We start from the raw sequence: 14,734 nt of genomic DNA, 5'->3' as shown, positions 1-14,734 counted from the left end.
CCACTCCACCCCCCCACCCCCCCCACCCCCCCTCAGGGTGATGAATGGTACTCCTCCCCACATGTGTGAAAGTCACAACCACACACACTCCTCAGCACAGACACACACACGCACCATCATCGTATGATGATGATGATGATGATGAGGGGGGGTGATGATTCCATTCTAAGTGAAACAAGAGTGTGAATTATTCAGACTTCTGTCCTCTTCCTCCCTCCTCCCCCTCTTTAGACTGAGCTTCTTTTTTTCACTGATTAAAAGTTGATTTTTGTCCCTCTGACTCTCCATACCCCCCCCCCCATATCCCTGGTCTGAGCTGGTTTTTCCCTCCCGTCTCAAGTTCTGCAACCTAAATTCTTATCTAGACAAATTGAATCCAGAGCAGCTCCATATTTCTAGCTTTCTCATGCCTCCTCTTCTCTCCCTCCGTCACCCCCCCCCTCCCTCTTTGGGATCGCTTGCAGATTTGTTCCCATAACCTTTTCGGACCCGTGTGTTCTCATCTCTGTGTGGGTCATCGAGCGAGGGTTGCGTGCACAGACGCACACGTTTTGCGTTACAACTGACCCCCAGGGATGTGTGTCACTATTTCCTGTTTGGAAAGGGGAAGTCAAAGGGGGGGGGGGTGAAATATGATGTAACACCAGTGGTCTTCCTGTGTGCTCCTCACACGTTTGAATGTTCCGTGCTTTTTTACGCTGACATGTACGAAGCTACGTTTAACCAGCGGTCCTGTTTCTTTTCTTTTTTTTTTATTTTTTATTTTTATCCCAAATTAAAAAGCTTTGAATTTCAAATTGGAAAATTTAATTTCGCAATGTTTAAAAAATGCCTTATCTTCAATGAAACATGTGAAATAAGTTTTATGAATTTGAACTCGATATTCAGAGTCTGTTTGTAAATTCACTTCAATTCTTTTTTGTCCTTTATTGCTTTAATCTCTATTTTCAGATTACAATCCCAGACCTCACTCTAAACTGTTGCTGTACGTTTTAACATGTTAATTTTTTTTTTTCTTCTTTTTTTTTCGTCAAGAAATACAAAATGTTTCCTGTTTTGCCATCTGTGCGTTTTACACAACAAGTTTTCGGTACTTCTGCAAATGTAAATCGATAAAAACCTTCGGTGGTTTGCATGTAAAGCTATTCGGTCTTCCTACCACTAGTTGGCGGTAGTGGTTTCAGTCTGGTCAGACTTCTCTGATGATCTGGTTCCCATTTTGTTTCTTTCACCTGCATTGGGGAATGAGGGTGTGACATCCAAAGTAGAATCTGGATTCACACCTGCTCCCAAACTTTGTGCTGTTTCTCCAGTTTCCTGTCTGGAAATCAAGGTGTGATAGGCGCTTCTGAGATTCTGAACAAGTCCAGCGTTGTTGATCTTTTGTTCTTCATCATTCAGGAGGAATAAAAAAATAAAAAAATAATTGTAATTCATTCTGCTGATTTTAAAACGCTTTGTCTGCAGCTGACACAGTCGGTCAAGGCCGTCCTGAAGTTAAATCGTGACGCGGCTGCAGAATAACCCCTCGTTCAGCTCTCTTTTTAGAGATCTAAAACGGAACAAACCTGTATAAAAACGAACGACAAGAATCCCCCTCTATACAGTCGTACATTCAGGAACGATTTATGAGTTAGGTGATGGCTGCGAGAGAAAAAAACCTGAGATTCACTGTTACGACATGCAGGATGTGAGCTCCAGTGACTTCCTCTTGAGGTGTGAAGTCATCTGCTAAAAACAGAAGCCATGTAGCACCCCGCCTGCTGCGTGGATCTTACACGTTCACCTTAAGACGAGAACACACGCTCATGTGCATGTGTGTGTGTGTGTGTGTGTGTGCACAAAAGATGCTTCATGCAAGCATCACAAGCTAACAGTAGTGACTTTTATTTCGGCGCTTTGCACCCTCGAACTTCTCGCCGCTTGTTCTGCCATATGGTGGCGTCGCGACAGCGTTCCATCGCGCTGTGAAGAAGTAATCCTGGTTCCTTTAAATAGACTGGAAAGCGATGCTTTTCCTCCCCATAGCAACAGTTGAGACCCGACAGAAGGGATTTTCTTCCCATGTTATTTACTGTGTGTGTTAGTTTATTTGCAGACAAAGACTTTCTTTCCATCTTTGTGGAAACCCCGCGTCCGAGTCTTCGGCTCCCCGCTAAGTCGGATAATAAAGACTTCACTCAAGCCCCCACCCAGAAGACGTCATCGCATGTGTGTGATGAAGAACCCTCTGTGTGCATACACACACACACACACACACACACACACACACACACACACACACACACACACACACACGACTGTCAGCGCATGTGATTCTGCAGTAAAGCAAAGCCAAACGCACTCAGTTACCTCCGTCTCATCCGTTATGTACCTGAACCCAGGAACCGGCTCTATTTGTAGCTCCAGGGAATGGACACACACACACACACACACACACACACACACACACACACACACACACACACACACACACACAGTCACATTAGTGCATGCACAAATACAAACACAAACAGTGTGTAGTGTCAGGCACAGCAGGGGTTGCATCTCTCCAGATGGCGGGAGCCGCCCACACGCTGCCAGTTGTTATACAATATGCATTGTATAACAGCAGAGAGCAACAGCCCCCCCACCCCACCCCTGCCCCCCCCCACACCCCACCCCCCCATAGTGCACGGGGAAGAGACGCGAACACACATCCAGCCGTCCACCGGCTGATACAGATGCTAAAGAGCTTCATTAGCCACCCAGCTAACCGGCCTGTTAGCCGACAATCACAGCAATGAAGGGGTGGGGAGTGGGGAGTCAGGGGGGGTCGAAAGAAGGCATGTAGTCATCCTGGAAGGTTTCATCCTGGGGGGGCGTGAGTCACTCTGTAGCCTGTCCTGCAGCTGGACAGTGAGTCAAGGAAACCAGACGGTTCAGATGTCCGTGCGGTGAATCAGTCGATCCGTCTGACACACACACACACACACACACACACACACACACACACACACACACACACACACACACACACACACACACACACACACACACACACACACCTCCCATCACGCCGCGCTCTGGTGAACACGTGTTTGCAGTTTAATAGTGGATCTCTGGTAGTACAACTGCCTTTCTGTTAGTCAGCAAACATTTCAACCAGGTATTAACAGCAGGGGTGTGTGTGTGTGTGTGTGTGGGGGGGGGCTGGTTAGGGATGCATGAAGTCTTCTAGACTTTAACCAGAAACCAAACGCCTCAGGTTCAACCTGGGAGGGGCTTCCTTTGGATATTCAGGACTGTCCCGCACAGATCCAAAGTTCTGATGCAAATTCTGATCCGTCTGCTGGTTGTAAACAAAAAGAAAGAAGACTTTCTCTCCCCGACAAGCTTCTTCTGTCCCTCCTCCCTTTTCTCCTTCCTTATTCTACCCCCCCTCCCCCCTCGTCTCCTCTTCTCCTTCCTTTAAGCATTAAAGCAGCCGTATTGAAAAGGTATTATAAAAGCTCTTAAAGAGTCAACCAGGATGCCCCTCCATTCACTTCATTACAGCACACACACACACACACACACACACACTCATCTTCTGTGTGTGTGTGTGTGTGTGTGTGTGTGTGTGTGTGTGTGTGTGTTTCTCCTTGCACTATAAGTCTGAATGACGGCGCTGTCAGCTTTATTATCACACTGTTTGCTCTCAGACGGCGTCTGAGCCGGAGTGTAGACTTTTACGACTGTGAAAAAAAACCACCGAGTGACAGACGCTGAGGGAAGTCAAGGGTGGGTGGGAGGTGCACCTGGGGGGGGGGGTGGTGAAGGTGACCCATCTGATGGGGGTGGGGGGAGGTTAAACTGACTAGATCAGATGTTTGTGGTGTTTTATAATCTGTTTACGACAACAAATCAAAGCAACGGTGTCGTTTTTTGAAAGCAAAAGGGGGGGGGTGGTTGTTAAAGAAAGAAGAGAGAACAGAGAGGGGCGTGAAAGAAAAACGGTTTTACGGGGCCTGGGGGAGGCGTTGGCTTTCATATAGGGGGAACAGAGACTGCGTAGGTGTACATTATGTTTATGAACTCCATAAAATATCCTCTCTGTTCCAGCAGAGAGATCTCACACACACACACACACACACACACACACACACACACACACACACACACACACTGCCACAGCCATAGTAATGATGTCATCCCTTCCCTCACACACACACACACACACACACACACATCCTGGCTGTACACATTAGTGTATTTCAGCGCGATCACACAGCATCTTTTGATAAACAGGTGATTAACATCATCTCCACTGAAAGGATTCTCAAGGCCGCCCTTATAAACCGAGTCGCTCAGACAGGAAGCGACCGGAGGTGAGGAATAATGGCGAATACGATCCGGCGTGCGCGCAGACTCATTTACCGTACGGCCTTGTGGCGGCGGCGCTTTTGATTCGTGAAAGAAAAAGCAGCACAAACACGATTTGATTCGGGGCTGACGTTGGAGCTGATAAGAGCTTTGCTGTTTTTTTTTCCTTCCCCTTCACGACATCCGCCGAGGCTTTTATGTCTGCTGGATAAATATTTTACTATTATTATAAAAGTGTGTCTGAAATGTGAAATCCCCCCCACCACCACCACCACCACCACCACCACCACCCCGCCCCCGGAGAGGCAGACAAATTCTCACACAAAGGACACAAAAACATCGTTGGAATTGAAGACTTGAATGAAGCGTCAGCGCCACTTCATTCGTCCACAGGGGGGCAGCGATGAGTCACATATTTTTATTTAAATTAGCAGCGACAGGGGAGTTAGTGGGAATAAACCCAGTGAATAAAAAAGGTGCAAAGTGTTTTTCTGTGCTTGTATTAAATAAGTAGCATCTGGATGGAGACGTGGGTTTCTTCTTCATTCTTCGTAAATGTTTAACTCGTTTGGCTACAGCGCCCCCCGTCTGTTACTGGTGGTTCTACTCTGTTCCCTCCATACCCTGCCTTTAGCATTTGAGGTGTTTAGGTGTTGCGTTCACTGGCATGTGACACTTTTTTTTTCGTGTTTTTGTTTGTTTTCAATTATGTGTGTGTGTGTGTGTGTGTGTTGTTTGGAAGAAAATCTTATGACACGTGTGATGAAAGACAATTTCAAAATCGGTTAGAGTTTCAAAACAGCTCTGGTTTGACACGTGAACACTCCATAGAGTCATTATAACGTTATTATGAACACCGGTTTTTTGTTTTCTTAATTCTACGGCAAGTCAGAAGGTCTAAAAAGCACGATTGCTGCTTAAACAGAGTGGGGTCATATTCAGTTGGTTGATTAATTACCTTCCATGACAAGACAAACTGTATGCAAAGAAGAATAAAATGCATATTTATGATTTGTCTTGGAGCGCTAACTGTTTTTTACAGCTACACCTGAATGCATCACACATCCACTTTTGCACCTTTTGAAACCCAACGCGACTGAACGCCTCTCTACTGTCAGGTGTTGTCATACGTTCGCTCCAGAATCAACCAGCATGACTGCTCTTATGCAAATCTGTGTGTGAGAATGCATGTATGTGTGTGTGTGTGTGTGTGTGTGTGTCTACTCACAGTTCGAGTCCTAAAAAAAAAAGGTTAGAAATAAGAGCGGCTGCTGAGAAGAATCCACACTCAGAGGAATATCACACCCGTTAGTGCATCTGTGTGTGTCGGTGTGTGTTCAGCATCAGCTGCAGTGTGACTGGAGTCTGTGGGATTTCAGTAAGTTGTAAAACTAACACCTTATTTGTTAATTCTGACTTCTTTTTGTGCCTAATATCTTTTTTTTTCTCTTTCGGATGTGCTTTTTATTTTAAAAACATACTTTTACTGGATAATTCATCTGAGCCTGTGGCAGAGAGGTTTATTCCCTTACTGTTGCCTTTTGTTTTTATTTAAATAGATTTATGCGCCGGAGACCTAGGTAGAAAACATCCAGAAAATATGAAACAACCTCGGAACGAAGCGCAGAAAAGTCATGGTTGGAGCAGCGCGACCCCGTCAATGACGTGCTATTATTCCTTCAACGCTCTGTCAGTTAACAAATGGAGCACCGACGTGAGCGGTAAAACATCCTCCGAGTGGCCATTTGACAGGAGTGGGTGGTTTTTTTTTTGTTGTTGTTTTTTTTGCAACGTGCAAGGCGCCACACATGAGTAAACCGACTCGTGTTGTTGCAGCGAAACGTTCAAACCTGCAAGTGTAAAGGAGAGGAGGATGAGGGAGAGGAGAGGAGGAAGGTTCAATGAGGGAGAGGAAGACACGCTAGAGTGAGGAAGGAGGTGAGGTGATTCCTGAGGAGACAAAGGAGTAAATGTGGGTGATAAAAGAAAAGAAAACGGCACAAATGAATGCATGCGAGAGTATTATTTCTCTAGAATGCGTCGCCGCGGTAACAACGGCTGCAAATAATGAGTCCAACTTTATCAGCCGTGTGGATTGGTGGGTAAAATGGACCTTTCACGTCTGCTCCTAACAGGGTGTTGAATTCAAACGCACCCTTTGTCGACTGTGTTTTTATCGCACCGCTTTCATTTCCATTAGAAATAATCTAATTCTAAGACACTCGCAACCCCTCCGGTGTGTGTGTGTGTGTGTGTGTGTGTGTGTGTGTGTGTTTTACAAGAAAACTGAGTCCCGATGCCTGCACTGACAGTACGATGATGTCTGACTCCCTCTGCTTCTTTAATGAATAAAAAAAAAGTAGAACTTGCGACGCATGAATTTGCATTAAATGAAATCTTCTGTAGGATGAAGTCGGTTGTGTTTCTTGCAGCTGCGAGAGGTTTTTTTTAATTTATGAGCCTGAGATCGTGGAGCTGTGATAACGTTACACACCGATTCGACCGGCGCTCTGCAGCTGTTTCTGTCATGTCTTTAATACATTTTGTCTAATTTCTTCCTGTTTCCTATTTATGTCATCTGTTATTTTCTCCTTCTTAGTCAGCCTCTTTCCCTTCCTTCATCTGTCAGTCTGAGTTTCTAGGGTGTTATTACTGCGGTTCAGAGGAGGGGAGCGCTCAGCTTTACTCCCACTGGAGTGTACTAGTGTGTGTGTGTGTGTGTGTGTGTGTGTGTGTGTCCCACCAGTGTTGTAGCAGCGTCTCAGGAGTGTTGCATTAGTCTTTGAACATCTCAGAATGGAAAAGAGACGCAGAGACACAAGTTCCCTTTGCTTTGCCTCAACTTCCTCGTTTCTTCTTCTTCTCTTTTATTCATTCTCCCTGGTATCACCCCTCCCCCCCACCTTCCCCTCGTCTGCCGATGCATTTTTTTTTCTTTTCTCTCTGTTTTTTTTTAATGTTTCTATCTATCCAGAGTTCAAACATGCTCTGTTTCCATTCTGCAGCAGCTCAGTGTGTTTGTGTCTATGTTTAAACACGTCTGATGTCCTCGTCGCTTCCCGCAGACGGAAAAAACCTTTTGGGTTACCGTCGTCGTTATTACGTGTTCATTGATAAAATGTGACCCGACACACACACACACACACACACACACACACACACTGACTGTGATCTACGTTTCATCTGACACGTTTATGTAGAAGGAAAAGATGAAGAGAGAGCCTCATATTGCTACCTGTGTGTGTGCATGTGTGTGTGTGTGTGTTATCTCATCCTCTTTGTTTTGACCTTGGGCTGTCGGTAGCTTTGTGTGTTTGAGATTGTCGGAGTGTGTGTGTGCCAGTTTGTTCAGAGTGATGTCACTGCCTTGCAGGATATTGAAGGAGAGGACTCAATTAGCTCGTGATTCACAGACACACTGATATTCTGCAGAAAGTTCAACTACTTTTTTCTAAAACTACAACTACAGGTCAACGTGTTTCTGCCCGCTCCTGCAGGAAGTGTTTAGATCGACTTAATATGCAGAAGAGTTCCCAAAAAGAAACCCTAAAAGCTCTGAAACGCCGTCAGATTGAGAAGAATCTGATTGAACCTGTGTGGTCTGGATGGGATGTGAAGGGTTAAAGGTCACTCCAGCAGAACGAGATTTTATTCTTTTAACGTGACGGGAAGTAAATCTATAGACGTCCTGTCGACGCACTGAGGAGCAGGAAGTGTCGACACGACGAGGAGTTCGACCGTGAAAATGAACCTCCTTCAGTTACACACGCGTGCGCACGCACACGCACACGCACACGCACACACACAGACACACACACACACACAGCAAGCCCTTAGTAAACATGGTTGAAGTGACACCACTTGTGTATTTACACACAATCGTACATGCTGCCCCCTCCTCCACACACACACACACACACACACACACACACACACACACACACACACACACACGCACGCACACACACATTTTCTCCAGGTCCAGCTGTGTCTCTGCCAGGCTTCAGGGCGGGGGGCCAACACAGCTGAAGACAGTGGCAAGAACACTAACTGGCAAGTCATTAGCCAATTAAAACGCTCAGCTGTGTGTGTGTGTATGTGTGTGTGTGTGTGTGTGTGTGTGTGTGTGTGTGTGTGTGTGTGTGTGTATGTGTGTGTTTGTTTGGCTGCCAAGGAGACGGTTTACACAAGAAACACACACACACACAGACACACACAGACAAACACACACACACACACACACACACACACACACACACACACACACACACACACACACACACGCATGCATGTCTTATTTTTCCCAATCACTTTTTTTATTGATAATTATTCCCATCAACTTCTTCCACTGGTGATGTTTGGGGTCACTATTCTTAAAAAGGGGCATTTACTGTATTCCCGACGTTGTTGCCGTAGCGATGACAGCGTTACAACCACCTGATTGTTGCTGAAAGTTCATTTTCCAAATGTGATCACACAGTTAAAGTTAGTGAAAGTGAAACGAATGGAGATGTTTTTGGAGTTAAACTTTAAATGTTGGTGATTTCTGTTTTTTCTGATGTACCTGGAACAAAACACTTATTCCACTTGTTGATGTTACATTTCATACCGGCTCAGCCATTGGAGGATGAGTCCTCATGTCAGGTCAGGTGAGTCACATCTCCTGTTTATCCTCTCATTGATGAGTCTAAGAAGGGAAGTATGTCCCTGTGTCCAAACGTTTACTCATATCTTTGTCACTTTCGTCAGAAAAACACACTTTTTTTTGCCGAGTTCCGAGGTGTTCGGATGTGTCTCCGAGGTTTTACACCGGAGGTTTCTGAAGCAGCAAAACACTGTAAATGGCTTTTGATTGGAAAGAGAGAAAGACGGAGTTCTGTAAACCTTTTGTCTTCGCTGAATTATTTAAATTCCCAACTTGTGATCTATGTCATTTCCTTCCTTGCAAAGAACTTCCTCGGATATTAAAAATAGCTCAGGTCAGTTACAGGAATTTCTGACATGCACATACACACACACACACACACACACACACACACACACACACACTTGAAGAGAAGGGCGGATGTAGATGAAAGGTGAAGGAAACTGGTTTTTACAGACGTGTGCGCTCTGGAGATAACGTTCCTCCCAGTTTGAACTTCAGAAGGGTTTTATCCTCATCGGTGGTATGCAGATATGTCTCACACACACACACCCACACACACACACACACACACACACACGTAGATACACACACACACGTAGACACACGCCATACACACCATGACTCACTGCATTTTTTAACTTTAACAAACCAAACAGATGTCAGACACTACGTCAGCCCTGAAGGTATTCTGGCTGTGCGTTTGCGTTTTGCTGTCATATATTACGGGTCGTGTGATTGGTCAAAGCGACTGGAGGGATAAACAACTCTTATTTATTACCCATAAATGCATCTGAAGTGTTTTAAATAGAAAATCTTTCGCCCGGCGTCGTGGAAACTGGCGTCTACATGATGGATTTTTTTTTTTTTTAATCTCCGTCGATGAGGTTAGGTTTTCTGTTGTTTTTTTTGTTTTTTTGTTTGGTTGTTTGTATCAAGTTGAAAAGTACCACAACAGATTTCTTGGAAAAATTAGCAGCGTTACGGATCATTGGTCAAAATGGATCATTTTGAGACAGATCTTTTTTAATATTGCGAGTTGTTTGTGTGGTTTTGTGACTAAATTTAACAGCAAAATGAATTCCTGCAAAAATGAAGGAAATAGACTTAAAGATTACAGATAAAACAAAGTGAATTTATGACCTTATTCTGGGTTTTTCCCATAAAGTCTTTTTTGAGAATCGCAAATAACAGTGGGCCTAACTGGCTGCCCTGTGGAACTCCCTAATAATAAAGGTTTAATTCGGTCTTCATCAGGATGATGTTCTGTTATATAAAGCTTCTAATGTTTTATTATTGACTTGTTTGAACGCAAACCTCTGGGTAATAATGGACATCTTACGGAATTAAACGTCCTCCAGGAGTTTTGGTTTTTATATCTAATAACCGATTAAGATCCTCGTCTTTGAGAAACCTGTTTGGTCTCTATAAATGACTTTGCTTCACATTTTTTGTAGCTTTTTGCAAAAATTGAGGTAAGTAATTTACAATCAAGGTTAACCACACTAATTGGTGCAGTCAAGTTTATCTTTCCTTCCCTTGGGTATAATTGAAATAATCGCTTCTTTCCACGTGACCGATGTTTTCCAACGCTCCGCTGTGAGTCCAGCTGTGCCCGTGGAGTCGAGTCAACTTCTTCTTCTTTAGTTTTCTCAGAAATTCGGCTTCTTTCTGATCTTCCTGTGAGGGTCGGCCAGATTAGTTAGTGAGCCAAGGATAAGTTCCTGTTCGTTATCAAGAAAAAAAATTCCATTCTTGGTATTCCTTGAAGCAATCTTTAATTCCCGTCATTTGGAGGAAGACGTTCTGTCTTTTTCCTGTACTTTTTGTGTCCTTTAAATCATGAATTTAAGTTAATTGTCCAATTTAGCACCGCATGTCCTACAGTCTGACTGAAATGACGTGTTCTGTCTTTCTTTTCTCTGGTTCAACCTTCCCAGATATTACTAGACTTTTTTTTTGCTGATGTCGGCCTTTGAACCCTTCATTTATGGTTCCATGGTCTAAAAGAAGAAACAAAAGGATTTGGCAGCGAAGAAAGAATTGCACGAATGCGAGTCCTCGAAAAACAGCTGAAGTGAGAGCCAGAGAGTGTGTGTGTGTGTGTGGAACCGTTCACAAACACAAGATGAACACAACACGCATTAAAAACGGCCTGATTTCCACTCATTCGGTCACTCCGTCCACGTTGGAGACTCTCGATGAACAAATCCAACGCCTCTATGGATGCCAAGAGACGAAATCTGGCGTTTTATTTTTTATTTTTTTCGACTCTTAGTTCACGTGGAAGTTTGAAAGCACAACTGGAAGCCCCCACCCTAGAGGGCAATGTGTTTGTTCGAGGCTCCCTTTCCTCCTCTCACCTCCTTTTCCTAATCTTTTAATGATCCACACACACTCTCTTGTGTGTGTGTGTGTGTGTGTGTGTGCGTTTGATAGATTTGTCGAACTCCGAACTGTCGCTGTTTATTGAATCTCTTCCCTGTGTTCTCGTTTCTTAAACATACTTGAACTTGACCTTTTTTGTTTCTTGAAGCCGGTAGAATTCTCTTTAATTGTTGCTCCAGTTTTAGAATGAAACCCTCGTTCTCTGTCCAGCCATGGCCTCCTCCTCCTCCTCCTCCTCCTCCTCCTCCTCCTCTTCCTCTTCCTCCTCCCTTTTCTGCTGACATTTTGCAGCTTTCCATCCTCCCCGCTGCGCCTCGCTGGCTGTGCCAGTGTTATCCTCCCATTGAGTTTCTATCTGCCTCTTCTCCGCCATCTGTTTCTCTCTTTTCGCCTTCCCATCACTCCTCTCCGCCGGCTTTACCTCCACGTCCTTCATATTCTCCGTCTAATATCTGCAATTACCTCCAGATCCTCCTTCTTAGCCTCTCCTTTTTCAACTTTTGACTTAATCCTACAGCAGACACCCCCCCCCCATTGTCTCGTGTCCCATCCCCACTTTAACTCTCCATTACCCACTGGGCTGTCATGCATCACACACAAACATGTGTGTGGAGTGATTTGTTCATTTTATGGCGCGCACAAACAAAACCATCCACACGCTGTAATTGCCCTCTCTGTTTTCCTTAGGCTGCAATAAAACCCCTCCCCGCAGCAGGACACACACACTTAAACGCACACACACATCTTGTATGAAGTGGGTCAGTAGAATGCTGGACATCCCACACCTTCACACACACACACACACACACACACACACTCCTCCAGCATCCGACGAACAGCCGACAACACGTCTCTCGTATTCCCATAATATCCCCATCATTCCAGCACAGCCGGCTTAATTAGTCCCACAGAGTGTGTTCTCGCCGTCGACCGTCAGCCGGCCCGCGTCTTCTGCCAGTGTGTGGGTGTCTGCTAGAGTCAGCTTGTTGCGCTGTTAACTGTCTTTAAAGACGCGTTGGAGATTCTGTTCTCCCTTCCTCCACCCCCCCACCCCCCCCACACACACCTAGACGACAGGTTTCCTTCACGGCTGTTTTTTAAAGTAATGAAACACTTTGCAGATGGCGGCGGATTGAAGCGGCACGACGGAATGTCAGCCGGGCGCCTGCTTTAAAAGTGGATGAGTTAAACATACAAAGGGAGGGCAGACCTGGGAAGTTTCCTAAAAACGTTGGTTATTGTCTCACGAAGTGTTGTGTTTGTGCTGGGATGCGTTTTATTTGACGTAGATGCTGATGTCTTTGTAGGTTCTTAGTTATCCAGGTCGTGGTTATCCAAAGTTGTTTAAATCAGTCCACTGGACTTATAGGAAAGTTTGGTGAAGACGTTTCGCCTCTCATCTGTCTCTTTCTTTCTCCTACCCTGTTCTTATCTTCATTATAGAGTCTGGGTCCTGTCCGGAGTTTCTTCCTCAATTAGGAAGAAAATTATGTGGCTTATGCTTGGTCTGGAGGATCAAGCATGAGTTCCGTTGGGTTTTTCTGTCTGTTAAAGCGCTTTGAAATGTCTTTTGCCGTGATTAATCGCTTTATAAATAAAACTTGATTGATTGATTGATTGATTGATCCAAGAGGCTTCTTCAGTTCTCGGAAACTGAAGAAGTACGTCTTCTTCACTGTACGTCCGTCTTTCGGTAACGCGCTGCTCAATACGCGACCACATGGAAAGACGACCATCATCCTTGGTAAATTTCACCGTAGGGGGTGGATAAATTATAAGCACAAACGACTTCTAAACAAACTCCAAACTGCGGCAGACTGGGCTTGTCGCCTCCTCAGGTCCCGAGTGTCTCGTCTGCCAAGTTCAAAACAAATGCTGTGAAAACGTTCTGGAGAAATTGCAGGTTATTTCAGGCTTTCCCTGTTTTTAACCGAACATTTGTTTCCATCCAACAGACAGTGTCGAGTCTCTGAGACAACCAAACTGCATCCTGGGAAAGTCTGGAACCTTCTCCATGGGCTGCACCACCTGCTGACAAGCCAAAGAGGGGGTGGGGTGGGGGTGGGGGGGTTCTGGAGGAGCTGTGTTGAATGAGGTGAGATTGTCTCTTCAGATAACACAACGTACGATTGCCGTCATTAGTCGCCGTCCATGAGATTGTTTTTCTGTTGATCGGCGCTGGGAGAAACTGATCGGCCGTGTCCGACAGGGAAGCTGCGTGTCAGACCGTCACGGTTCATATTTTTCTGTTAGCTCTGACATCAAGGACTTTTATTCAGCCAATAGTTTTCTCCATAGCCGGGAGACTCGGTTTGCTGATAGACCTGTCACACCAGTCACAGTGTAGATACACTTAAAGTAAAGTGCATTTGATTTTAACGTGACTAAAGCGGCTGCTGGTCACATGCGCAGCTCGCCGTGCCTCAACAGAAGTTTGCTTTCAGCTACGCCGCGATGAATTTGGATCTTACGCTCCTAATCCTCCTCCTCTGAGCAATATAATGAGTTTACCGAGACTGTTTGGCGCCTGATCCCTCTGCATAAAAGTTAAAACAGCAGCCTCTGTTTCTGAAGGCGTTTTCGGTTGGTTTTCTCCATTAGGATCTGAGACCGGGCGTTCGATTAAAGCCGACGCCGGTCTGTTTGAGCGACGGCGTGTTTTGTTTACGAGCGTCCCGTTGGTGGCGGAGAGATAATTTTCTTGGATAACACCTCCGGGAACCGGCTAGTGAGGGGGGTCTTCCTGTGAGAATGAAGCCTTTACTGGCGGCGCTGAAGGTGTGAAAAACACCCTATAAATAATGTTTCTAAGAGACAAGAGGATGGGGGAGGTATTGTAGTGTTTCCCTTTGCTTATGTCTGTGTGTGTGTGTGTGTGTGTGTGTGTGTGTGTGTGTGTGTGTGTGTGTGTGTGTGTGTGAGTGTTGGGGTTTCTAATTCCCAGGAAGCCCTCCCTGGTTGCGGATCTACTTGCGATCACATGGATGCTATCGCCTCCTTTCCTGTTACCCATGCAGGCAAACGTTGGAGCGAAGTTCTCTCCCCCCAACACGAGTCTTGTTTTCCACTTGCTTGCTTCCCTGAGGAACACCTCGCGTGTGTTTACCGCCGTCACGGGCGATGCACAACGGACACGGGTGACTTTAACAACAAACACTAGCCGTCCTCCTCTCAAGACTGTTTGCACGGAAATGAATGCTCGAGTTAACCCAGTGTTGAGTCTCGAGGCGGTTCCGACGCGACCAGCGCTAAGCGAATAGCAAGCATCGCAAAGTAATCACTAAAGTTTCATCAACGCACGTAAGGCGTGAGCGTCCAGATACGAACGGCGTCATTTCTCCAAAAAAAAAAACAAAC

General features: G+C 45.4%; 1 protein-coding gene across 3 annotated transcripts in view; it reads left to right on the top strand.

Moving 5' to 3' along the window:
• Positions 1–14,734, top strand: part of atxn1a (ataxin 1a) — a 79,761-nt gene that overhangs the window by 42,067 nt on the left and 22,960 nt on the right. For 2 of the 3 annotated variants that reach the window (XR_011037938.1, XM_068332286.1), the window contains one exon: positions 13,333–13,472. The gene's annotated coding sequence lies outside the window, so the exon portion shown is untranslated. Of the gene's footprint in view, positions 1–13,332; positions 13,473–14,427; positions 14,515–14,734 lie in introns of those variants that run through there. The other variant, XM_068332290.1, reaches the window with a different exon arrangement.

This window comes from Antennarius striatus, chromosome 14 (genome assembly GCF_040054535.1).
Source record: "Antennarius striatus isolate MH-2024 chromosome 14, ASM4005453v1, whole genome shotgun sequence".
NCBI classification, from domain to species: domain Eukaryota; kingdom Metazoa; phylum Chordata; class Actinopteri; order Lophiiformes; family Antennariidae; genus Antennarius; species Antennarius striatus.
Note: the sequence above shows the minus strand (reverse complement) of the source record. Positions and strands in the feature narration are given on the sequence as shown.